Source organism: Malania oleifera, chromosome 10 (assembly GCF_029873635.1).
Source record: "Malania oleifera isolate guangnan ecotype guangnan chromosome 10, ASM2987363v1, whole genome shotgun sequence".
NCBI lineage: Eukaryota > Viridiplantae > Streptophyta > Magnoliopsida > Santalales > Ximeniaceae > Malania > Malania oleifera.
This window is the reverse complement of record NC_080426.1, coordinates 5,814,219-5,842,046: the sequence shown is the minus strand read 5'-3', so window position 1 is coordinate 5,842,046 and position 27,828 is coordinate 5,814,219. Positions and strand designations below refer to the sequence as shown.

Below are 27,828 nucleotides of genomic sequence, written 5' to 3'. Positions count from 1 at the left end.
TACCTTTGTAAAAAAAAATGTTTACACTTAATAAAATTAGTATAAACTATTATAAATATAAGGATAAAAGACACTTACCTTTTGTCAAAAAGACACAAACTTGTCTTTATATTTGGTAAGAAGGCTAACATTTTTTAAGTGTCCTAGTAATCAAATGTCAAGAGAGTTGTAAAATTTTAAAAATGTCAAAAAAGGTTTGCCAGATTTTTGATACTTAGGTGTTTCTCCTTATGTCAAATCTTATAAGGATAGTGTTCTATGTATAACCGTCAAATGTTGTCTACAGTGAGTTCTTTTCAATTGGCATAGATATATTCGAGATTGGGTGGGTTTATTACTAATATTTTTTCGAGTTATTAATTTATATGTAAAAATATTTTAAGTCAACGAGTTATTAATAAATAGTTCTGATGCGGTGCTTTACATAGAAGTAACGGTTACTAATGTTATTATATATGTTTTATTATAATTGGATCAAATTACATTTAGATTAAATTCATATTAATTTCTATTACTAGGATTCTCTTATTGATGTCATTTTTTTCAAAATATCAAATTTATTTTTACAATTATTAATGATTATTTCAAAATACTCTTTTAATTATCCCACAACTATCTCAAAATATTTTTATAATTATGTCAAATTAATTTTTATAATTACCAATAATTAATCCAAAATATCCCTATAACAATCTAAAATTATCTCAAAATATCCTTTTACTTACTTAATTTTTTAATTTTTTATAATTTTTTTAAAAAATTTTAAAATAGAGTCTTGAAGCTTGCGCATGCATGCCCATGGTTAGTTTTTTAATGAAATAAATTAGTAATTTAAAGTCCAAACTTCATTCCAATTAACAAATTAAAAATTTCCCTCACATATGACTATTTAAAATTTTTTTATTAACACTAGAATAAAAATAATTTTATTTGTGTCTCCACGGTAAGATTGTAAATTTAATATTATGTCGTGTTTTGGCAATCGTGTTTTGCAAATAATATAATGATAAATTATTTTATGTAGTTTTAACAATACTTTTTATCTGTTATTTTTAATTTATGTTAAAAAGGAAATTTTCCAAATTTGACATAAAATATTAAACACTCAAAAGGATCTTTATAATTGTCTATAACTGTTTTTAATTGAATTAAAATGTCTTTTAGCACTTATTTTTCCAGTAATAATAAGAAGAAAAAATTATCAAACTTAGTTTTATTTTTGAAATATTAAAAGCATTTATATTATTATGTGCTCTATTAAATTAAAATATTTTTCAACTCTTATTTATTTATTTTTGTATAATTATTTTTTCTAATTAAAAATAAACGTGCGTGATCCTCGGCCGGCTAGCCTGTGAGTAATGATGTATCGCTGCTCCACCGAAAAGTTTCTCAAGCTCCAACCGACCCAATTTTCGAAAATTGAAATTGTGGGTAGTGGCTTTTAACGGTAGTATTCTTTAGGGCTCCCTCCATCCCTCCCACCCTCTCTCTCTCTCTCTCTCTGAAAGGGAAAACTCGTTGAAGATCATAGAGGAAACGCGATCGGATCGGAGGGGAGGAGGTTCTTCTCAACGACTCACTTCGATCACCGTCTTGACGCCGAAGAGGGGCAGTATTTGCCGCAATGCTCCTCACGGGGACTCAGTTTTGGCTCCTCTGCCCCAACTTCATGCTTCCAGCTCCTCTCGCCCATCTCGTGCTACGCTTTCTGCGACTGCTACGTATCGTGAATATTCAGATTCGGTGAGACCCTTTTCACTGCTATTGCAGATTCTGCTAGTGTTATAAGAAATTTTTCTTAAAAATTGCTCTGAAAGTTTTATCCGAGAAAGATAGGGTCTTGAGAGACTTCACTCTTTTCGTATTTTTGGTGGATTAATGTAATTCTTGTAGTCATGAGTGAACGTCATATCGGGATTGGAGGGGTAGCGAAGTGAATGGATGGAGGGTTTAACGATACTTTCTTTTGAGAGCTTTATTTTCTTCTTCGAAAGGGAATCAAAGGGTTTTTTTATTCCTTTTTATTTCTTTCAAAACTCTTAGAAAATAAATTCTGGAGTTTTGGGTGGAAGGCGCGAGGAAATTTAGAGGTTGTCCTTCCGTTTATTTATTTATTTTATTTTAAGTTTTTGATTTTTAAATCTATTTAATGAAAACCCTTCGTAGTTTGTACCATTCCTTTTCCTTCATTCTCTTTTAAAATGTTCCAATGAGGGTTATTTAGTTTTTAGATCAACAAGCCTTCCCTAAAAAATCTGAAGGCTTAACAACTTGCGTGCAACTTCAAATCACTTGAAATATATTTTGGAAGGAGTAATCCATATGAAAAACATGTAATATTCAACTGCTATTATCAACTAGGTTATTTGTGTGTGTCCGTAGACAAGAAGAAGAACTGAGTCTTGTTTGCAAAAAGGATTTTGTTGACCTACTCTTCACTTTTCAGTTTCTTGATGCCACCAACCAGGAATTATCATTAGACTCCTTGGAGGGGAATTCATATTTTTTTTTATTGGATGCATGAATAGTCTAGATCCCAGTACAAGGGAGGCATGCAAGGGCATCTTGCTTCGGGCAAGGAGATAATCAGAAGCTCAATGTAAGAACTTAAAATTGAGGATTGGGTGGGAAGGGTTTATTAAAATAAATTGACTAACACCCCTGCATTTGTTGAATGGTACTGAATTGATTAGCAACTAAGGATGGGCCTGTTAGATATAAACACGGGGTATTTATTAATGTTAGAGAGTTTCATTATAGGTGAGGCTTTGGAAGTGATGCTTGGCTCATCCAGTGCTGCCAATTTGCTGTTGAAAAATCTTGTGATCAAGGATGTGAGTGAGACCCTGAATATTGGAATAGATGAGATAAACATTCAAGTTAAATTTGCTCGACTCTCTGTTTTGATAATTCAATCCTTCTAGAAGCAAATTAAATGATCCCATTTCATTTTATGCTGCATTTGGTATGATATTTTTTTCTGCTCTAGCATTTGAAGTTTACTATTGAATAAATTCACGGTTGAATTTGCATGATGCCTCATGGAAAAATAATATATAGTGTTAATTATGGGGGCATGGTGTTAGATTATGTCAGGCGACTAGAGTTGTCGCTGATATTTTCTACCCTAGGTCTGATTGTTCACTGTCAATTTACTAAAAGGTGAAGAGGTCAACCTAATCAGACTTAAATGGTAGGGGTTATGACTTTGCCTAAACAAGATGTTCCTTCACTAATTTAATCCTCTATTTAAACAAATTTTAGTTTCATCTGATGAAAATTAAATACTGGTTAAATTTGTTACCCTACTGACACTCTTGGCTGAATAAGTAATCACTTTTGGAGTATCTCCAGTTATTGTCACTACAGATTAGCTCCCTCGAGAGAGGCTTAGTCATCAGATTGGTTTAGATTTACTCTTATAAATAGAAGTAAGTAAATGACTAGAACAATGCAAACGAGCTACTTGAAATAACTAGAAGCACCTTGCTGGCCGTTTCTACTTTCCATTGCCAGTCCTGTTAGGGTTTTCAGTTAGCCATGTCTGTAGCTTTTGCAATGCATGGGAACTCCAACCATCATTGAACTGAAAAAATTATTTTAATATTTTAAAATCAAGGAGTTTCCTCAACTCTCCAAGTGTTACCCTGTGTTTTAGCTTTTAGTTCATTGAAACTAAGATATTCTAAGTTCAGGTTGATCACTTTGCTTAATTAGTCCTCCTCTGCACTCCTAGGAGTCTCCAGATAATTTTGTTGGTTTTTTGGGCTTTCCCAGCAGCCTCAACGTTATTGAGTGATTCTATTGAGTTATGTTAATTTATCAATAATTATTGGATTTTGTACTTGGTGTTTTTTATAAATTAATGGTCCTTGTCAGCACTCTTGGGGCATTCCTCTGGGTTTTTAAAGTTTTTAGGGGGCTTTCTTGGCACTATGAGATAAAAACAATTTATTATTTATTTATTTTTTGAATTTTTAAAAAAATTTCCCAAAATTTGATATTTTAAAGAAATTTATACTTTTAGATATATTAGGGCCTGTTTAGTTGTGAAAACAGTTTTTATTTTCCATTATGGTTTTTAAAAAGTTACAGCAAAAATGAGAAAATTTTCATTTTTATAACATTTTTGTATGAAATAAATGAATAACAATAAAAAAGTTACATTTATAATTTTTGAAATACTTACAAAAATGCCACCTTATTCCAATTTTCTAAATTTATATTGAATAGTTGGAAAACATCTTCAATTTTTTTTTTCCTATATTTCTTATTCTTATGTTGTGTGTGGGAGCATGAAATTTGGATATTGTACTTTGATTTATTCGATTATGTATCGAGTTTCTTCCAAATCAACACAAAAAATTCAAGTTCAAGCCCCAAAATCTATGATCCCAAATATTGCCTTGTATTATTTTTGGAAAATTGATAAACAAGTTATCTTTTTCGTAATTATTTTGAAATCTAAAAAAAAAAAAAAAACCTGTTTTGAACATTTAAACAAACTCTTTGTTTTCGTTTTTTAAGTAGAATCATAAAAGATTAAAAAAATGAGCTAAAATTTTTATAACTCTTGGGAAAAATGAAAATGGAAAAGAGAAAATGTTTTCCACAACTAAACAAGCCATAGGTTTTGCAAAAAAAATTGGTTTTCTATCTACTTTTGCTTATATATTTTTATACTTATTTAATTTTTTAAAAATTTTGTATTTTTGGAAGGATGTTTTGATTTTTTTTCCTGAACTTTTTGGCTTTAAATTTTCTCAATTTTTTATTTTTTAGTGTCGTTACATGCGCGATGCCTTATGCTGTTCCCTTAAATTGGGTTAGAAGGAAAAAAAAATATAAAAAATGAAGTCGCCACCCTACTTTATTAAAGGAAAAACAGAGACAAAACCCTTTTTTAAGAAATAAAATGGTCTTGAACTAGAAAAATAGGTTTGGGAGTCATTTGTGCGTAAGGAAGGTGATTAATAATCAGCACCCTTATCATCACTTGTTCAAAAGAACAATTATCACTACATCATATTCAACTATAATATTCTTGAAATGAATGTCTAGCTGCTAACTTAAAAAAAATTAAAAAATTTAGAAAAAATATTTTACGAACATGTCCCTTGGGATCAAGATACTAATATGTAATAGAAATAAGCTATCACGTGATGCATTAGGACGACCATGGTTATTATTGTATTTCCTATTAATGTAAGGAGAAAGAAAATAAAATAAAATAAAGCATTATTTTATGCTTATGGTTTTAAATTGCGGTAGCGGGTAGAGTAACGTAATGGTAACGGGTGTAATGGGAAGCGGGACTAGCAGATCTTACATAACGGAAAGCGGGTGTAACAGTCATGAATATTTTTGAAGCACACACAACCTTATGCATATTAGCATACTTGCATAGAGAACTTCCGATCGCCGGCTGTGTTCTCCGATCGGCGCTGCATAGTTAGCACGAAGTCGTCTCTCTTTGATAGCACTGAGATTGCCATAGCAGACCACCAGATCATTGCCATCGCTGTCGCGACCACGCCTCGCCGCCGATCTCTCTAACAGCTCTCTTGCCCCTTAGACACAACGAGACTCTTGGGGGGGGGGGGGGGGCAGCGAACCCTTGATTTGCAGTTGCAGAGAATTTTCAATTGCTGGCTGTGCTTCTCTTTCTCCGATCGGCGCTGCATACCATTGCAGACCACCAGATCGCTGCCATCGCTGTCGCGACCACGCCTCGCCGCCAATCTCTTAGACAACTCTCTTACCTCTTCGACACAAGGACGATCTCGCGCTGTTCGCCAGTGTTTTTCGCGAGCAGGAGTAGGTGCAACCTGCCACCGCTGCCGCTAGCGTTCGTTTCTTTGCTGCCGCTGGCGTGAGCTCCTCCCAGGTACGAATCTGACCGAGACTCGCTAAAGTTAGGCGCCTACGGACCTAGGGTTCGATGACGGCGCACACGGGCCCTCTGGTGGATCCTCCACCAATGGGGCCTCTTCCTAAAGGTGGTTTAGGTTTTTTGTCGTACGCCCATGTAGTATCACGTTCTCACGCTGTTAACCTGTCGTCTTTCTTTTTCAAACTAGTCATGAGATATATTGTTGATATAGATGGAGATATAGGATTCATTTTCTCTGAGGCTGAGATGAACAAAGTGGCGGAAAATTTCCAGTTTGCGAAAGTTTTGAAATTTTTGTGCTCTAGGCTATCCATTGATGTTATCCGTTTGAATATCATAAAGTCTTGGGGCCTTTAGTTTCATCGATGATTTTTACGTACTGGTTCAGATGAATAATGAACGAGATTTTCTTCATGGATGGTCACGTGAAGGAAGAATTTTGGATAGTTCCCGTTTCGTTTTTTTCGATGGACAAAGGATTTCAATTTGAAGCAGGAACCATCCTTGGCCCCTCAATGGTTATTTCTCCCTGGTCTTCCGATGCACATGTATAGGCCTGATTGTTTACAAATTCTAGCGACGAGGTTTGGTTGATATCTGGGAATTGACAATGCTATGTTTAATCGAACCAGGGCTACGGGTGCGAGAATGCGTGTGGAAGTGGATTTATTGGCAGATCAGGTGGATGCTTTCCCGATTGTTGTTTCTGCAAATCAAAAAATTTGATAGGAAGTGAGGTACGAAAAGCAAGAATTTTATTGTGAGAAATGTCATAGACAAGGGCATTCCAAGGTGGTATGCCGAGTGGGTGAAAGGAAATAGAAATTTGAGGATAGACGTAAGGATATGAAAAATGCTAGACAAGAAAATCGACAAGAAGTTTGGCGTGTGAAGCATGTGGATGAACGGAAAGAAGTTTAGAGAGAATTGAGAGATCCATGCATTGTTGAAGAAATTTAGAGGTGGATCATGTTCAAGAGGGTGCAACGACAACACAAATTTTGCCAGTGGTTGAGACAGTTCCGCAAAGTGAGATGGAAGAGGGGGAGTTTTTATCTGAAGAACCGAGGCCTGAGGTGGAGATTTTGCAGATGAACACAAAACAGTATGAGATTGAGCAGAGGGAGGAGATTGTTGAACCAGTCTTGGGTGCTCCAGACACTGATATTTTGATAGTGGAAGATACTATAGTAGTGCGTGATCAGTTGATGACATCTTGTAACATGGTTTCAAAAATCTTGGAACAAGAGTGTACAATCATGCCCAGGTATGTCCTACATAATTGTGAATCGGATGGGGAGGTGGAGACAAATATTTTAGAGAAACTCCCATTGGAAAAAGGCTATTCTTCAGATGATGATTTACATGTTCGGCTTGTTAAGCTAAAGGATATTAATGGGTAGAGTGAGAAAAAGTCTCAACAGATTATTACCCGTCCAAAGAAACTTAATTTATGATTAATACAATTCTAGTGTGGAATGTGTGGGTTTTAGGAACGTCTAAAAGCCGTTTACAAAAGTTAATGAGGAAAGTTTCGCCTTCTATTTAGGTTCTTTTAGAGCCATTTTCCGATGAAAGTTTAATGTTGCAATGGGCTGACTTTCTAATTTTTTTGATTTTTTGTGCGAATGCATCAATGGGGGGTAAACTTTGGATGTTTTGGGAAGAGAGAGTGCACTTTGAGTTACAATATATGTTTGATCAAGTTATTTCGGGTATTTTTAGTTTTGTGGACCAGAAGTTCTTGGCTTCATTTGTTTATGCTAAATGTCGTCAAACAGATCGACGGGATCTTTGGAATGATTTGGAGTTTGTTAAGAGGGATGATTTCCCTTGGTTAGTGGCAGGAGATTTTAATATCATCCGTTCAGATTCGGAACGTATTGGTGGTCATACGAGGTCATTATCGGCTATGGAGGAATTTAATACTTGCTTGGACAATTGTGGTCTTATGGATTTGGTTGTTTCTGGCAGCAACATGTCTTGGTGTAATGGTTACAGTGGACATTCTCGGAGTTGGGCAAAATTGGATAGGGTCCTCTATAATTCGACTCTTCTCCAATATTTGCCAAATATTTATTTTGAGTATGGAAATAGGAGGACTTTAGATTATAACCCTTTGATTAGTCGGTTTCATAGAGATTTACATCGGTATGGTCCTTCCCCCTTCAGGTATCAGAATATATGGAGTACTCATCAGTCTTTTAAGTCTTGCGTGGAGGAAGCCTAGAGGGAGGAATTCCTTGACACGAGTTTAGTTAGATTTGCTGCTAAATTGAAGCATACGAAAGTTGCAATCCGAAACTGGAACAAGTAGGTATTTGGACATGTGCATCAGAACATTAAAAAACTGGAGGAAAGTATGGAGGGTCTAGAGGCTCAGCTTCAGGAAGGGTATTCGCCAGAAATTGAGGAAGATTTTTTCCTTACTAAACTCGAGTTGGAAGCATGGGAAAAGAGGGAGAAGATTCGTATTTCTCAGCAAGCTAAGAAGAAGTGGTTGGAGGCGGGGGATAATAATACAAAGTTCTTTCATGCATTTGTGAACCAAAAGAGGAAGAAGGCTATGATTCATTCATTGAAGCTTCCGAATGGAGAAGTGTTGGATTCTATGGAGGCTGTTCATGAGGACCCAGTCGAACAACTTACCTTGATGATATTATATCTCCTTTGGTTTTTGAAGAAGGGAATTTTGCTCTTTGTCGTGCACCGTCTGAGGTGGAGGTAAGGGATGCTATTCTTTCTATCCCGAGAAATAGTAGCTCAAGTCCGGATGGTTTTGGTTCGGCTTTTTTCCATGATTGTTAGGATATTGTAAAAGAAAAGGTGATCGATGCAGCTAGAGATTTTTTGTTGGGTCTCCTTTTTCTAGATTTTATTCTGCATCTTACATTGTTCTAATCCCAAAAGTTCAGAATCCCCAGAGTTTTGACAAGTTTAGGCCTATTAGTCTTTGTAGTGTTATCTACAAATTTTTTTCAAAAATTATTGTTGCAAGGATGACAGGTTTATTGTCTTCTTTGATTTCTCCGGAGTAGGGAGCTTTCATTCCCGATAGAAGTATATTTGAAAATATTACATTGGCACAAGAAATGATTCATTCACTGCATAAGAAGTCTAATGGTGGAAATGTAATGATTAAAGTTGACATGGCAAAGGCATATGATAGGGTCGATTGAGATTTTTTAAACTTGGTTCTGAAAAGTTTTGGATTCTCCCAGAGATTCTATGGTTTAGTGGCGGAATGTGTTTCCTCTCCTTGGTTCTCCATTACGATGAATGACATTTATAAAGGTTTCTTTAAACCTTCTCGAGGGCTTCGCCACGGAGACCCTCTATCTCCTTATCTGTTTATTATTTTGTAGGAAGTTCTTTCTCGGCGTCTAAAGAAAAATTTTATGGAGAATAAGATAGGGGCTTACTATCATTCTCGTGGGGCGCCTTTGGTATCTCACATACTCTATGCGGATGACATTCTTATTTTTGCCAATGGTAAGAGAAGTTCCATTTGAATGCTTATCAAGACTCTTAAGAAATATGAGGATTGGTTTGGTCAAATGATGAATAAAGATAAGTCAAGTATCTTTTTGTCAAAGAGAATTGCTTATGCTCGGAAGCGATCCTTGTTAAGGATGACTGACTTTGCGGAAGGAGGGTTCCCTGCTACATACTTGGGTGTTCCTTTGGTATCGGGTCGTCTTACCGCCCGTATTTTAGAGCCTTTAGTTGCTAAATTGAGGAAAAAGATAGCGGGTTGGAAATTTAAGTTTTTATCTCAAGGGGGCTGCTTAACTTTAATTAAGCATGTATTATCATCAATGGCGGTTCATCAATTGGCGGTAATTGACATTCCTAATATTGTATTCACAAAGATAAATTCTCTGTTATCGAATTTTTTTTGGAGTGGAGTAAATGATAAAAGAAAAAGGAAATGGTGTTCCTGGCCTAATATATGTAAGCCTGTTTGTGAGGGTGGTTTGGGTTTTAGGGATTTTGAGGAAGTAAAAAAATCATTGCTTATGAAGTTTGTGTGGAGATTGTTAACTATGGATAATCTGTGGACCCAATTCTTTAAAGTCAAGTATTTGAATAATAGACACCACTTGAGAGAAATGAAGCTAGATAAAGGAACTAGATTTTGGAGATCGATTGCACGTGTGATACTTGAAGTATTAGAGCATGTTCGGGTTCAAATTAAAGAAGGGTCGGCCTCTTTTTGGTTTGATCATTGGTTAGCCTCCGGTCCCCTTTGTGCTAAGGTTCAGGAAATCAGAAATCATAAGCTACGAACACAAGATTGTTGGGATAGAGATGGGTGGAATGTTGATTTATTAGTGGATCTGTTGGGTGAAGAAAAGATTGAGGAAGTAATGAACTCTACTATTTCTTGCAATGAGGGTCTAGATAGAGTAATTTGAGAACCTTCAACAGATGAGAAATTTACCACGACAAGTGCTTGAGAAATTATAAGGGAGCGTAACGAGGAATTCTTAGTTTCAAAATAGATTTGGCATCTATGTTGCCAAAACGGGTGTCAATTTGTATGTGGAAGTCTTGGTTCGCTTGTCATCCAGTTGATACTCGTATTCAAGAAGTTGGTGTTCAGATGGCCTCTCGGTGTGATTGTTGTTCAAATGCCAAGATTGAATCTCTAGACCATGTGTTTTGCACGGGATCTTTTGCTCAGGAGGTTTGGAAACAAGCGGCAATGGCGTTGGGTGTTTGTTGTATGGCAACGAATACATGGAAATCCAAAGTTAATTTCTGGTTTAGTTGTGCAAAACGGGCCTCACAGTTAGGCATTTTGGTAGGTCTCATACCTAGTCTCATCATTTGGAGACTTTGGACTCGTCGATGTAGAGCCAGGATGGAATTAATTCATGATTTGGTGAGAACTGTGTGGCTTGATATTAAGTATTGGATAAGATCCATTTTGGACAAATTATCTAGATGTGCACTTGCTTCTTGCACGGATATTGCAGTCCTTCGTACTTTGGATATTCAAGTAAAAAATGTGAGGGTTCATATTCCTCGTGTAGTCAAATGGTGTAAACTTGGGATAGGTTGGGTTAAGTTGAATGTGGATGGAAGCTGTAGAGGTAACCCAAGTAATTGTGGTGGTGGAGGAGTGATAAGAGATGAAAAAAGATTATTTATAGTAGCTTTTTCCTCATTACTGGGTTATGGAACCAATAATATGGCTGAATTGAAAGCGATTATTATAGGGATTAATCTGTGCAAAGATCTCGAATTTGATCAAGTGGAGAATGCTTGTGACTCTGCTTTGTTGGTTCAATAGATTAATTCTGGGAAGTGTTTGGTTTGGAACTTATGAGAATTATGGGAAGAGCTTGTGTTAGCATTGAGAGACATACATTACAAAGTGGAACATGTGTACAGAGAGGCGAATCAAAGTGCGGATTTCTTTGCCAAGCAAGCTGAATTTGGTTTATCTCGATCATATAGTTGCCAGGATGATCTTCCACAGCAAGTCAGGGGAATGATTCGATTGGATTTGTTGGGATTTCCTTCCTTGCGCACGTGATGCTTTGTGTTGGTGTTTGTGAAGGCTGTAGTGGATGGTTTATTTCTCGGGACCTTCCGAAGTTTTGTTAGTTTTTCACTTATAGTTGTCTAATTCTTATTTATTTGTTTGGTTGTTGGTCATGTTTATTGGTTTTGAATAAATTGGTTAAGTCAGTTGGAACCACGGTATTCCTCCGCCATAAGTGAGGGGTTTACTAATAAAGATAGGAGGCGCCACCCTCTTTTACAAAAATAATAATAAATAAAAAAAGTTTTAGCTCTTCTTAGAAAGAGTTTTAGTGTATTTTGGATCCTTTAGTTTGAGTAACTAAGTTACTTGGTATGGGCAACAAGTTTACATTTGTTTTAAACCACCATTGATAGAAAAATTATGTGTGTGGGTATTTATGCTTCTCATTGTTCTTATCTGTGATAAATTCTTATGTGTTCTAAATTAATTAATAAAATAAAATACATTATACACTCCATTAATCTATTAGACACGTAAGACATACAAATAATACAAATATAAAATAGCTAGAAAAGAAAGAAGGTTGAAGTTGGAAAATCTATAACATAAATATTGCATTACTAATATTATCAAAATAAAATATTTTTCTAACAAGTTAGTATTTTTCAAATTGTTAATTAATGCGTCACTTATGAGTATTTAAAGAAATAGTAAATTTTGTATTATTGTCGTCCTCATTATAATTTTTTCCCCCTATCGCCACATGGTATATGATTTATGAAAGAGAGTGAAAAAGTGAGAAGAAAAAGTAAAAAATAAAATAAATTTTTTGATGTAACAATCTTGTAGCGGTTACATAATGGCTGTAGCGGCCTTTACATAACGGTTGCGGTCCGTAACGGCTGCTACAACTGTGATTTTTCTTCCCACCGATTTCGTGGTGTGCAACGGTATCAGTAGCCCGAAAAACTATTACATAACGGCGTTACGTAATGGTCGCGACTATTATTTAAAACCATGTTTGTCGGCCCGGGTGCGCGTCTAGTGGGGGTGAATAGACGTTCTGTGCACTTTCTCACGGATATGAAAATTTTCTACAATCACAAAATTATCTTGGCAAGATGCAAGAGTATTATATCACAGTTTATATTCAAGGCAAATAATAACAAGCAAGCAATATGAAAGAGGAAGAATAAGAAAAGCTTAACACGACGATATTAACATGGTTCGGCACCAAGCCTTCATCCACGCCTTGAGACCAACTCAAGGATTCCCCAAATCCACTAAGCAACCCTCCTTCACTAGCGAAGAAGCCTTTACAATCTAGCTGCTCACCAAGAGTTGTTCCGCGGTGTTCACCAAGAAGCACCTTTCTTTGGCTCACAAAGAACTTCCCAATGCAATAATTTGAAAGCAAGTAGATACAGTGTAGAATGCTCCTACTTGAGCTGATGATACAAGTATAAACCTCACACTACTCTCTTTCAGCAAGTGATGTGTAGACAAGAATAAGTAGCAAGAGAGTTTTTGAGCAAGTGGAGATGAGAATGAATGCTTCAACTAACTTTACTAACAATAAGTGCTCAATCAATGTTTTAAATAAATGTTGAAGGGCTATATTTATAGCCAAGTGGACAAACTAGTCGTTTGGTAGCTGTTGGGCATTTATTGAGCCAAGACAAAATGATAACTAGCCGTTTTAGACTCATTTAATGCGTTCTGTCTCTGCCAGAAACCGTCGACGGTTTTCCTAATCATTCTAGAAACCTTCGTTGGTTTTCTGTAAGGACATTGGTCTCGACTCAAACTATCGTCGGTTTTCTTGTGCATTCTCCAAACCGTCGCCAGTTTTCTGTAGCCAGCCCTTTCTTTTTTTTTTTCAAAAACCATCTAAGCACTTGTTTTAAAACATTTATTTGGGTGCTTGACCAGTGTTTGACTAAAATGAGGACCAAGTTTGTAAAATGTTGAAATACTAACTGGTTAAAAAATTTGTCCTTATAAAAGTTTGTTTAGTTGTAGGATATCTTGCAAAGATATGTTTGATACCTAATTAAGTTTGATAATCCTATGAACTAGCATGCATATGCAATTGCTCAATCTCTTGCTGAGTGTTCTTGCCAATATCATGTCGTAAGAGTTACTAGGGATTCCTACCTCACACGCAACCCAGTACATATAATCCTAAAATGTGGACTTCAATTGGTTGTGCCTTTGAGTACTCCTTGTGTATGTCTTTGCTTATAAATTCATTAAAGTTCATCTGATTCTTATGCTTGCTTTAGAGTTCACCTAGTTATCTACATTGACTAGAGGAAAGATATTAATAAACTAAAGAACCACTAATGGGTTGTTATCATCTAAACAAAATAGAGTGAGGAACCTTAGCCACTAGGGCTAATAATGTGCTCCTTCGATCTTAATTTCGTTGACTGTGACCTCATTTCCCCTCACAGTATATGAGAAAATGAGTCACCTAGTCATGCCTAAGGAAAGAAAGTAAGCAACTCCAAACCAGGAAAACCTGCTACCTGTCTTGTTGTTGGCCAAATTAATATATTAGGAAACACATAATAATTCTAAAAAAAGAATTTGAAATATTATTATTTTTTTTTTGAAGAGAAGAGAGAAAAAAATAACAATAAATGAGAACAATACAACAATAGCAGCAAAACCAAGCCTTAAGTCCCACTAGGTGGGGTCGGCTATATGAATCATTTTCCGCTAATTTGTTTGATCATGAACCATTTCTTTTGACAAATTTGAGGCTATTATATTCTTATTCACTATCTCATTCTAAGTTATTTTACGTCTACGCTTACTCCTACTGCCCCCCACAATAACTAACTCGCTCTTCCTCACTGGCGCACTATGTGGCCTACGTTGCAAGTGCCCAAACCATCTAAGTCGTCCCTCCTTATCTTATCTTCTATAGAAGCTATACCTAACTTACCGTTAATATGTTCATTCTTTAATTTTAATTTATCTTTCAAGCATTCTCATCTCGACAAATTTTACTTTTTGGATATTTTGTTTCTTCGTCATCCAATATTTTGATCCATATAGTATAGCTGGCCTTATAGCAGTCCTATAAAACTTTCCTTTCAATTTTAAGGGTATTCTACAATCACAAAGCACACTTGAAGCATTTCTCCATTTTACCCAACCTATTTTAATGTTATGCATTACATTATCTTTAATTTCTCTTTCAGCTTGCATAATAGATTCAAGGTTTCGAAATCTAAAAGTGCTATTTATTTCTTCATCATCAAGTTTATCTTTGTCTCCAATAGTTCTCCTACCATTACTGAAATTACATTTCATATATTATGTCTTATTTCTACTTATCCTAAAGCTTCTAGATTCCAAAACTTCTCTCTATGATTCTAACTTAGCATCTACTTCGCCCCATAGTTTCATCAATCAATACAATATCATCTAAACAACATACACCCTCGAACCTCATTTTGAATGCTCTTAGTCAATTGGTCCATCACTAAAGCAAAAGGATAAGGGCACAAAGTAGATCCTTGATGTACACCTATAGTGATTGAGAATTCTCTAGTTTCTCCATTGAAAATAGGTTATAGTTCCCAAGAGGGGGGGTGAATTGGGTTTTAAAAGATTTATGTTCTTTTTAAAAGTTTTTATATTACAACAATAAACACAACCCAAACATAATCACAAAGTACTTGTAAAATAATCAATCCAAAATAACCGCACACTTGATTCTTGTGACAATAGCCCTGTAGTAATATGCAATGCTTGTTGGATTTGTATAAGCCCTGTGTTAAAAATTCACAATCACACTTCTTTCCAAGGTTTAGATTTTAAATAAACCTTCAGTTTAATAAGTTTAGGATGATCAACCAACGTAGTTCCTTTCGGTTTCCGCAATCAATGCTGATCAAACCAAAACAAATTATCTTCCAGTCAATTTAATAACCAAACACTTAGAATTCAGAAATTTAAAGCATCCATGCAATTTGTAAAGTATGCTGAAAAATAAAGAGTAGGGAAAAGAGAAAGGAACATAGAGTTTTATGAGGTTCGGCTTATACCCAGCTTACGTCCTCACCTTTGGCAAACCACCAAAAGATTCACTAAGTCAGTTCCTTTGCCGGGCGGAACAACACCTTTTACAACACTCATTCGATTAGGCTAGAGCCCGCCTCTCCAAACGATATCCCCTCGCTTGGCACGACAATCCAACAACCTTGAATCGTCTAAAACAAGAAACAAGTAGAGAAAAATTTGTGTACAAGAAGCACTCTCACAACAGAGCTGGTTAGTACAATATTTAGCACAAATATACTTCAATGTAAATCAATATAAAAAGATTGAAGCTCAATTGAATTTAGATCACCGAATTTATCTTCCGAGTATTGAAAGATTTAGACTTTGAAGACTCAAATTCGGAGTTAGGATTAGCAGCAATTCAGTAGTGAAAGTAGAATGAGCGCAAGAGAGACTGAGAGCTTTGAGAGTTGTTGATTACTGGGAAATTTCTTGGTGTTTAAAATCATTATAGTTGGGGCTATTTATAGATGTTTAAAATATAATTTCTTGCCCCCCAAGTTTGCTTGGAGTAAGCATCAAGCTTCAAAAAGAGTAGAGCCCAAGAAATTCATTTAAAAATTTTCCTGTTGAGTTTTTAAAATTCTGTTCGAGTGGCAGTCGCCTGCCATGACACAGGTAGTCGCCTGGCTTGACCACCTAGGCGCCTGACAGGACTCAGGCAGTCGCCTGGGACCCCATTGCCTCCCAGATATAATTCCTTTAATTTTGGCAGTCTACTGCCTATATTGGGCAGTCGCCTGACTCTCAGAAAATTCCTTTTTCACTTTGAAAACTTTTTTCCTAACTTGAGACCTTTACCATTTTGATTTAGAAAATATATTTTAAGGTCTTTCAAAAATTTGTGTCTTAGTTTCTTTTTATTTGTAAGAGCTTCAATTCAATTTATATTGAGGTTTACTTGAAGTACTTACATAGAGACATCCTTAAAACTCTAAACTTTTGATCTTCATGTAAATCCTTGCTTTGAAATCTTTCCTTGATCATATATCATCTTTGAGCTTTCAATCAACTTTCATTCTTCAAGCTTTTATAAAATATGTCCATCATAAGCTTTAATAACCCTTGAGTTTGGCTTTGAAATACTTGAGCTTTACCTGCTTCCTGAAATAGTTCAACTTGAAAACCATATCAAACTTATCTTGATTTGTTATCATCAAAACAAGAATTGTAAGCCTTGTTAGGCCAACATCCATGTATAGTCCTTACTCTAGTCATTATTCCATCGTACATATCCTTAATGACATCAGTATACCTATTATATACACTTTTTTTTTTTTCCCTCTAAAATCCAACATAGAACTTCCCTAGGTACCCTATCATATGCTTTCTCTAAGTCAATAAATACCATATGCAAGTCCCTTTTTTTTTTCCTAAACTTTTCTATTAATTTTCTTAAAAGATATATAGCTTTTGTGGTAGATCTCCTGGGCATAAAACCAAATTGATTTTTTGAGACCTTCGTTTCTAGCCTTAATCTTTGTTCAACTACTCTTTCTCATAGTTTCATTATATGACTCATAAGTTTAATTTTACGATAGTTATTACAATTTTGAAAATCTCTTTTATTTTTCTATATAGGTATTAGTTAACCATATAATTCTGTTATCACCTAAACATTTCCGAACTTCAATTGGTAGTTATCCGGTCCTATAACTTTTCTATTTTTCATATTTTTTACTGCAAACTTAACTTCGTTAACTCTAACTTTGCGAATTAATCTCATATTTTAAGTCTTTTCCTCATTTGTCAATTCTAAGTTTAAGCCTTCTATTTGGTTTTCATTAAACAACTTAGTAAAGTTACTTTGCATCTATCTTTTATGTCTTCGTCATTAACCAAGACAATATCATCCTCACTTTTTATACATTTTACATTTCCTAAGTCCTTACTCTTCCTTTCTCTAGCTTTAGCAAGTTTAAATATATCTCTTTCTCCTTCTTTTGTATCTAATCTATCATACAGACTATTAAATGATCTATGTTTAGCTTTACTAATGATTTTTATTTTTGCATCTTTTCTTGTCTCTATACTTTTTAAAGTTGTCCATGTTTTTACATTTTTGCCACGTTTTATACTAAATTCTTTATTCCACCACCAACTTTCTTTGCCATTCAAGAATCTTCCCTAAAATCTATTTTGCTGTCTTTTTAATAGAGCTAGCTAATCTACTCCAAAGAGTATTGTATCTATCCCATCCTCTATAGTCAAATCCTCATTTTTTATAATTTTATTTTTAACTTTTATTATATTTTATCCCTTTAAATTCCACCACCTAGTTTTCTTGCATTGGTTTATTTTATCCTTTTTCTTCCATTTTTTAGTACATATATCTAATACTAAGAGTCTATGTTGTGTGGTTAGGCATTCGGTTGGAATAACTTTACAATCCTTGCATGATAAACAATCTAACCTCCTAGTTAAAAACAAAATTTATTTGACTTCTATTTTGTCAACTTTTAAAGGTTATTAAGTGTTCTTATCTTTTCTTAAAATAAGTATTCATTATAATAAAATCATATGATATAGCGAAGTCTAAGATTATCTCCCCAGATTCATTTTTGCCCCCATATCCATATCCTCTATATATCCTCTCATAACCTTTATTATCTCTTCCAACGTGTCTATTTAGATCTCCTCCTATGAATATTTAGTATGCCTTGTATTATCTTCTGAAAATTGTCTCTTAAGATTTTTTGCCAAGCCTACTTGAGGAGCATAATTACTAATGATATTTATTATCTCTTGGCCTAATATCATCTTGATTTTTATAATTTTGTCCCCTGCTCTGTTTACATCAACAACACTATCTTTTAAGTTTTTGTCTACAATAATTCCTACTCCACTCTTATGTTTTTCTTTTTCAGTGTACCAAAGTTTAAATCATAATTTATCAATTTCTCTAACTTTCTCCCCCACCCACTTAGTTTCTTGAAGGCAAATTATATTAAGTTTTCTTCTATTCATTATCCACAATTTCCATGGTTTTACCCGTAAGTGTCCCCATTCCAAGTTGTTAATCTAATCCTAGTTTCCTAAACTAGCTTCTTTACCTGTTCACGTCCAGAATGATGTAGGAACCCTCGCATATTTGACACCATACCCGGGCGTTGACATGGCATGTTGCTTCGAAGTGACGACCTAGTCCTCTTTTTGTTACACCCAGGTGGTACAAGTGCAACATGTCTGCTCGTAGGGGACGCCCTGACAAATATTCGGTAAAAATTCATATCATAGTGATCTGACAAGTTTTACATTGGCTGTCAGCTACCTAATGCAACCCTCCTCCTTTGCTCGGGCTTGGGACCCGACTGTGTGTAAAAAAATTAGAATGTTAAGTGCATCACAGGCGGAGTTAATAAATGAGAACAAATAAATGATTAAAAATAGACATATAATAATACATAGGAACAATAACCATAAATAAATTATTTGAATGAAACATTAAATCTTAATAATGATAACAACAATAATGATAATAATAGTATATTTTAAGGCTAAATTTCAATTTTATGGGACCCTCTCACTCAACTATCCATTATATGGTGAGAAGAGATTATTTATTTGGTTATAATGAGAAGAGTAAAGACCCTATCTAGGGCTATTAGATTATCCCATCAAAGACCGTGATCGCCTTAGGCTTAAGAGTTCGGATTAATAAAATTTATGGTGTGGCAATAATATAGTAGAATAACTTATGGAGTACCATATAATAAAAGCAATGTACCTCGGCCCCATTATTATGAGACATTTATCCTTCAACAATCCAGCATATGGTGAGAATGTTATTTATTTCATGCTTAGGAGAGAAATAAAGGTCCTATCTAGGATTGTTGGTTATCCCATTAGAGAGCGAGAATAGATATATAAGCATTCATGATAAAGAAAACACTTTAATAGATAATAATATATGCATGTGAAGAGTTAAAGGAAACAAGAATGGGGTAGGTGTCTCTATTTACATATTTGTTCTTTTTTATTTCTATTATCCTGGTCAAGGGGCTAAAAGTGGACAAAATAAGAAGAGAGAAGAGCACTTAATAACCTTTAAAAGTGGAAAAAATAGAAGTCAAATAAATTTTTTATTTTATTTATTTTATTTTATTTTTAATTAGGAGAATAGATTGTTTATCATGCAAGGGATTGTAAAAACATTTTACTCTGGGATAACCCAATTCGTTCATTTTTTTTTTTTTTTTAAATTCCTAAATTTTGTATTTTAGCGAAATTTAAGACTCTTAGATAATGTTATTTTTATAATTTTGATTTTCCCTCTTTTTTTTTATTTTATTTTATAAGTTTTATATTATTTTTAAGTTCTAATTTATCAAAAATTTGAAACAAATTTTCTGTTTTGATTTTTTTGGATTTTTCTGAGTCATGGGGCCTTGGCAAGTCTTATTTCCTCCTTACAATGTCCTCAGTCTAAGACTTCGCATGGGTTTTGAGATGGCAATTTTGAACTTCTGCTGCCATGAATATGGTGGAAGCCATTGAGTCATTTCTAGCAGTATTGCTACTGCAACGGCAACAATGCCTTCTACTATCCAGTGTAGACTATTTCTCAATATGGTAGTCTGGTTAAAATTTTTACATTAGAGGATATATACAGGAACTTCCCACTACCCATGACATGTCTAAAAAGTATTTTCAATGGTATCTATGCAGGGTAGATTATTTATCTGACCACATAAAGTTTTCCTAGCAAGTTGAAATGTGTTTTTTCGAAGCATAATAGTTACATGTCCCAACTTATTAGAGCGGAAATTTGAATGAATCCTCTATACAATTGTACATGGTAAGAGAAGTCAATTTTGTATTAGAACTCGGGAGCCATTTACAACTTTTGGAGTGTGCCTTTCTTTGATATCAGCACCTTTTTTCAAACAACTGTCATGAAGTAAACTGATAATATATTGAGTGGTTCTATTAAAATTTTGTATTTGGCAGGGGAAATTACACTATACAATTGTTAGTAATTTTTAAGAATACTCTGTGTTACATCAGACCATTTAAGATTGATTTTTGTGGTGCAGGGTTTGAGTCTGCTGAAGGTTTCTCTGATCTAAGAAAGGGTCTTGACTGATGCCTTAAACAAAATAGTTCAAGAATGCTATTCCTAAAGGTTAACGCTGTCTTGGCACTGCACGTTTATTGACTACACTTATTTGTTGAATAATATTGCAGTCTTTACTCCTTTGATAGTTGAAGAAGTTTAGTTTCAGTGTTTTTTTTTTTGGCTTGGATATGTACTCTTCCCCTATTGTCTTAATTGTCTACTAAAACATTTTTCTCTACTTTGTTTTAGAAGGATATGAATCATGTGATATGCATGGCTGCATCAGTCATTCAGTCCAATCCAACCATGAAGAATTACTAATAGCCTGTGGCCTTCAGACCTAGGCATTTGCAGTATCCACCTTACATAAAAACTAACGGGTTTGTTTGCATTTCTCTTATTTCCTTTTCCTTCTGTCAAAATTTGGCTATAGATCAGATTTAGCACATCCAGATAAGGGTAAAGCGAGCACTACTAGAAATCCACTAATTAAAAGCAGAGTTCCGGAACAGTTGGATAATCAAGCCTAGTTTGTACCAATTTACTAATGTGAAGCTGGGTGCTGAACCATGTCATTACATTATTTGAGGCCATCTGTATTTCATCATTTGATTCGCATTTCAGCTCTCACTTGGCTTCCAGGTTTCTCAACCTGAACGAGTGTCCTCAAATTTTGGTCTTAATATAAATCTTTCTTGGTGTCCTCAAATTTTTGTCCTGATGTGGCTCCTTTTTTTTTTTGTCTTGATTTGTCAAACTTCTCTGTGCATCCTCAAATTAATTAGCATATTACCTGGAGTAAAAGGGCAATCGCAAGACATTGAAAAAAACAGACTTGATGAAGTATTGAGTTTATTCTAAGCAACTGACTGCATACAATTTATAAAAAGAAGGGATTGCTGACATTGCAAGTACCAGAAACTCTCTTCTTCAAAAGAAAAGGTAAGTCAACACAAAAATAGAGCTCTCACCGACCTCCATAAAAATCCTATAATATGATCTTGAAGTGTATGTTGAGATCTAGCTGTACGAGGCACCTCCAAGAACAGATGCTGTCATGCTGAGGTTACTTGAAGATGAAAACAAAGCAGGAAACTTGTGCTCGTATAATCTGCACATGACGTGCTTTAATAAATAATAATAATAATAATAATAATGAAGGTCCTCATGAACTCTATGGTATGACTTTGGATATTGAGCTTATCTTCAATCACTTGTTTACTACTTTGATTCTAGCTTGCTGCCAATCAAGATGCATCACATGCTTTGCCCATGTTATTGGGAACTATTCATCTATCTTCGTAAATTTGTAAATTTGTTTTGTACCCTGTTATTTGGTTCTCGGCAAGGGGAAGAAAAGTCTATGTTTATGCATTTTCCTTGAAGATTAGGACAATAATGGGTAAAAACATTTGGAAAGGCATGTGTTGTGTTTTTTCAGGATGAGCTTGTTACACAATTACACTTTGATCCACAAGGAGTATCTTCTGCAAATTAAACTTTTGCTGGGTTAAGTTTGTGGAAATCTACCCGTTTGGTAATGTTATTGCTTATTTTTTTTGCTCCTGGAAACCTGAATGTTACATTACAGTTTGTTTGTATTCTTGATCAGGTAGGAAAAGAAAACAGATTTCTGCACATATTTCTTCAAATACATGCTTTTAGAAGATAGATGACAATACTTTTTTGTTTGGTACTGTTGTGTGATTAGCTTTCACCTGCTGCTGACATATTATGACAACTGAAAGAAGCAAATTGTTTACAGTTTCATGACTAACAAGGGGGAGCAAAAAAATGACTGCTGAAACAGTCTTAGGAGAGAAGAGATCAGCTTGGGTTATCATTCTAAACAGGCGCGCCCCCCCCCCCCCCCCCCCCCCCCCCGGGGGGCCCCGCCGCCCCCACCCGCCACCCCAACCCCAAAAATCCTCTGCCAAATGTCAGAAGTTCAAATCACAGAAACAACAAGTACATCGTGTCCTTCCATATCACCGATGGTGGGAGCTTTGGGCACTGGATGTTAAATTTTTTGAAGCCATCCAGTACCCTGCCCACAAAACCAAAAGTAGAGAACTTGAACGTTTGTCTTGGATCAATTATTGGTTCAATTTTTATTTTATTTTTTTCTTTTCCCTATAGGCTATATAATAATGCTAACATAGATGTACTTCTAGAGAAATTCTGCAGCATCCTAAGTCCATTGAAAACATGCAAATAAACATATGTTTACTATATTCAGCTCTAAAATTTACACTGCAGGGGAGAGAGTTCTTATCATGACCTAACCTAACCTTGAGAAAAATCATTTGGTCAGCGACTTTAACAATAAGCATTGCCTTATTCAACAGGCGGGCACCACTTTCTACTTGCCCCCCTTCGGTACAGTATATGAGATTTCTGTCATGGTGATGCATTTACAGTATGCAATTTTCTGAATGTATGATGTTAAGGGACCAACTGATGTCAAAATGTTATGATAAAAGCATGTATTTATTTTGTATGTAAGAATGGACAAATGTTATGGGCGACTGTGATTAATACATGTATAGTAGCTCGAGCATGCGTAACCTAGTTTATATTTAACTCAGACGCTGTGCATCGGAAAACAAACTGAAACTTGTGTCTCATTTACTTTCTCCTAGTGCATTGTGGAAATGAATTTTGATCATATTGCAAGTGTCCTGGAAAGAAAATCTAAATAATTTTCTGACATTTATCATGTCAAAAATATATTTACATATACATTTATTTATATATTTGTCGGCTAAACCATCTGAATCAAACGGGCAAAACAGGTAAAATATGTGAGTCTGCCCACTTCTGAATGGATAAGCTTGTTTATGCTTAGCATTTTGTTCTATCTATTTTTCTATTGTACTTGTTGGGTAAAGCCAAATTATCAGTGGAAAACAAGAAGTCCCAAAGCAGTGTATAACGACGCCCAATCCTGAGGATTTTGCAGTCCCTTTTTAAGATCTTGGGCCCAGTTGCTTTTCTGTCTTAGTGGAGCTCTCATAAGTTATGTTTGGTGCAATCAAAAAGAGAAATTAAACAAATTAAGGGAAATTTATTTATTTCTAGAATTGGTTGGTGTCTGTGTGTGTGTGTGTATTTTCCATCAAAGTTCATTTTGCAGGTATGAAAATTAAGAGGGAAAAAAAAAAAAAAAACTTCTCTCTCTCCTATACCTTATAGGTGGCAAATTGAATACAAAATAAAATCATGATTATCAACTGTTAGCCTTCGGTGAAGTTAGATGTTGGATAAAGGGAATTTGTCTTTTTATAGTACTTCTTAGAGATTTATTAGATGTTCACATGTATGGGGTTATCATTTTCTTTCACTGTTCGAATTTAAAAATCTAACTTGTAATCACTAAAATATCTTAAGAGGCATCAAAAGATGTATGTAGAACTCATAGGAAGCAAAGTTACATCATAGCTCTCAATTTTCCCCTAGGTAATTTGTGGTTTAGGACTTTTACAATTCTGCCCCCTCCTAAAAAAATTGTAAAAGAATTAACGGCCAGTAGTTGAAATGTCGCTAACAGCGCAACTGTGATACTTTTAGTATTTTATTGTTTGCTTGTTGCATTTCCCAAAATATATAGAAAGCATGAGAAGTTGCGCCACCGTGGATCATTGCTAAGGAAAAGGTTTATAATTTCGACAATTTAGAGAAATGCCAAACACAATTTGTGACCGACGTCCTCGATTGTCAACTCTAAGCTGTCGGTGCCACATAGTGCGCCCACTTGAATGGTGATTGGTAGTGGCCCCCACCTTCCTGCAAAGCCTATTCAAGAGCACTTGAGCTAAGTTGCTTCTCTCCCCAACCCACAATGGCCTTTTTGTCTTTTTATTTTTTATTTTTTTGGAACATAAAGGGAGATGTTGGGCAGGAAATTGATTGATTATTTTCAAAATACTTAATTCACCAATGTCTTGATGTGATTGTGTATTTATTAGTTTAAATATATTTTTGTTTTATGAGGAATTAAACTTTGAATATTGATTTAGTGGTCTGTTCCCCGTTTCATTCTTAGCATTAGGGTATGTTTTGTTAAGTTTTATTTTTCTGAATAAATAATAATTAAGGTTGATGGTGACAATGGAATTCCACCATTAGATGAGATCGGTTTGGTTACAGATTTGGATAATTTTAGGTATTCGATTTTTGATTTGGGTATGGAGAATTTTAATTCGAATAACTGAATTGTCAGAATTATTAATTAATTAAAATTTAAATATAAATTAGTAATATTAATATATTATATATTAAATCTTAAATGTTTAATTTTTTTTTTTTTACTTTTTAAAGGCCAACTGCTGCTAGGGTTTTGTTAGTGTTCTGAAATCTAGTCTCTGAGTTCTCTACTTCTCCCTCTTCGCCTCTTCACTTGAGCCTCTTCCCAATTCCCGTCCCAAATCTCTCTTCCCTAAGTTCCCTCTTGAGTCTTGCAGACTTTGGCAGTTTGGCTCTTGCTCGCTTGGCGACCGTGAGACTTTGTAGCTCGCAGACTCGCAAATCGCAATACTCGGCTACTCTGGTATCTTCGTCTTTGTTGCTTGAAATCTCTCTCTCTCTCCCTCTCTAAGCTCTGTACCAGAAACAAAAACAAAATTTACAATTATATTTTATTTTTATAATTAATTTAAAATTATTTTGATCAAATTCATTTAACTGAATTATCTAAAAAGTTGGTTCGGTCGGATAGGTTCGGTTATAACATATAATTCGATTAGTTCGGTTAGAGATTATTGTTAACCAAAAATTTTAGTTAATTCAGTTAATTAATCGAATTTGACCGAACCAATCGTTTGCACACCCCTGTATAAATGTTTTTAATTAATGATTTGAACTTTTTTTTTTATAATTTTTTTTTAAAAAAAAATCATATCTAATTTGAAGAGTAGGTGATCCTATATATGCTGTATAAGTCATATTCATAAAATACTTGTATAAGTCTAATATGCAGGTGATGAATTACAAATCCAAAACTAAGAGAATTTTTAAATTTTTGTTTTTGTTTTGGTCTGAATAGAAAAATGAATGAAAGGCTTCATTGTGTAAGGGATGAAAGAAAGGTCTCTTTTCCCAATTGGCATTGCCCCTTTGCCAACCCATTTCAATTGTTACAAAGTCCACATCCTCACTTCCTTTTTTTCTTTAATAATTAGGCCAACTCTGAAACTGCTGGTCCCCCTTTTTAAAATTTTCTACAACCTGGGTTTGGGTTCCAATTTTCTACAAACTGCTGTTTGACTTCATTTCTCCCACGTCCACGGACAGCTTTTGGCATGCTCCCTTAAGATTTGCAAGCTACCTTCAAATTATATTTAAATTAGCCATAGTATAACAAAAAAATTTAAATGATATAACCTTCACACTTTAGATTTGGATTTGAATGGATTTGGAAAAATTTTAGTTCAATTTTCTATTACATTTTATTCAAATCTAATATAACGTCAAATCCAAAATTTTTCCAAACATAAAATAAGAGCATTTTGGGATAGCTATAGATAATTATAGGGGTATTTTAGGATAACTATGGGTAGTTATGAGGATAAATTTAACATAATTATAAGGATATTTTGAGATAGTTACGGATAGTTAAAGAAGTATTTTAGAATAATTATTGGTAGTTATCGAGATACATTTGTTGAGATATTCTCACATTCTCTATTTTAAGTTTTATCCTTCTCTTACAAACATTCATTCATTGAATCTTTATTATTAATTATGTATATTTAAATAACATGAAATAGCCCATTTCATCTTTCATCTCTAATTTTATTTACCAATTAATCAGAGTTTAAGCTAAAAATGTTTTAATGTTGATGTTTTGTACGCTAATGTCTGGTGAGAGATAGTTAAGGTTTTAGGTCTGTTCGTATTATTTTTATTTTTTATTTTTTGTTTTTATTTATACATGATGGAGAAACATATTATGACAATACGACTATCAACATTGTTGGTTTTTTGTTTTTATTGTTAGTTTTTAGTTTTTTTTTTTAAAATGAATTGGATTGCATGATTTTCTATTGTTTGGCAACTTGTTGGAAGAGTACTTTAACATGCAAATTTTGAAAATTAAATTATTTATCATACACATAATTGTAATTAAAATTAAAATTAAATGATTGTGAATTTAAAATATAATTAAAATAAAAATATTTATAAATTTTCTAAAAGGAAGGATTTTATAAAATAGTAATTCATTAAAAAATAGTTTTACTACTTTTCAATTTTTATATGCAATAAAAATATTCTTATAAAAATGAGTTTTGAACTATAATAATTAAGAAAAATAATTTTAATAATTTCTATTTACTATAATTTTCTTTAATTTGTTTTCTTTGTATTTTTATTAATTTAAATGATACAAAAAATGAATATTTGTTTAATCAAAATTTTAATTTCTATTAATTTTATAAATATTAATAACCCATTTTTGAATTTTGGTTTTTCATTTTTCATTTAACACTAGGCGTGGTCCCCATCACTTTATTTTGGACAATTAAATGCAATTACTTAAAATAGTAAGCACCAATTTAAGTTGTCACTGTACATAAGTTACCTATTGTTTTTCACCATATGTAAATTAATTGTATCCACTTGTATTCACTGTACATAACCACTACGGGTTAGTTTAAGTCAAGGATTTTTTTGATAAAAGAATAGAAAAAAAAAATATATATATATATATATTTTTACTATATCTTAACTCTATATTAAATATCATTAAAAATAAAAAAAGTTATTCTAATTTAGTTAAAAATTAAGAAAAATAAAATGTTAAGAATGAGTAAAATTAAAATTTTGTTTATTGATTTAATATATTTTTTATTTTCTTTCTCACTTTCCTTAATAACCAAACATAAAAGACTAGAATCCTTCTAATTTTCCTTTCCTTTTCTTAGTATTTTCTAAGTTCCATATATAGAGGAGACAAGTTCTTTAGAAGGAGACAAATGAACCATTATAAGATGACCAAAATATCACTTATTTCAAGCTCCATAATTTCTCCCAATCATTTATGAGTGAACTAGGAAAAGTTATTGATAATATCACACCATTGCTCATTGAGCACTACCCACTCTATATTTGGGGAGGAAGTGAGGAGAAAAAAAAATGGTTCCACACAAAAAACAAGCAAAAAGATATGAGGTGAACAATTCATTATAAAATGCAAATTTGATTATAAAGTATTTTTTGTTTGAAAAATGAACAATAAAATTAGTGAATTAGTCAACTCAATGAAGTTAGAGGCTCTAGATTAAATTTTGTGTAATTCGT

General features: G+C 34.0%; 1 long non-coding RNA gene across 1 annotated transcript; it reads left to right on the top strand.

Annotated features, from left to right (window-relative positions):
* Window positions 1-5,153: 5,153 nt before the first annotated feature.
* On the top strand, window positions 5,154-21,238 carry LOC131167027 (uncharacterized). Its single transcript, XR_009139954.1, has 3 exons — window positions 5,154-5,890; window positions 20,507-20,595; window positions 20,779-21,238. It is a non-coding gene; the product is annotated as an uncharacterized LOC131167027 (long non-coding RNA).
* Window positions 21,239-27,828: the final 6,590 nt, after the last annotated feature.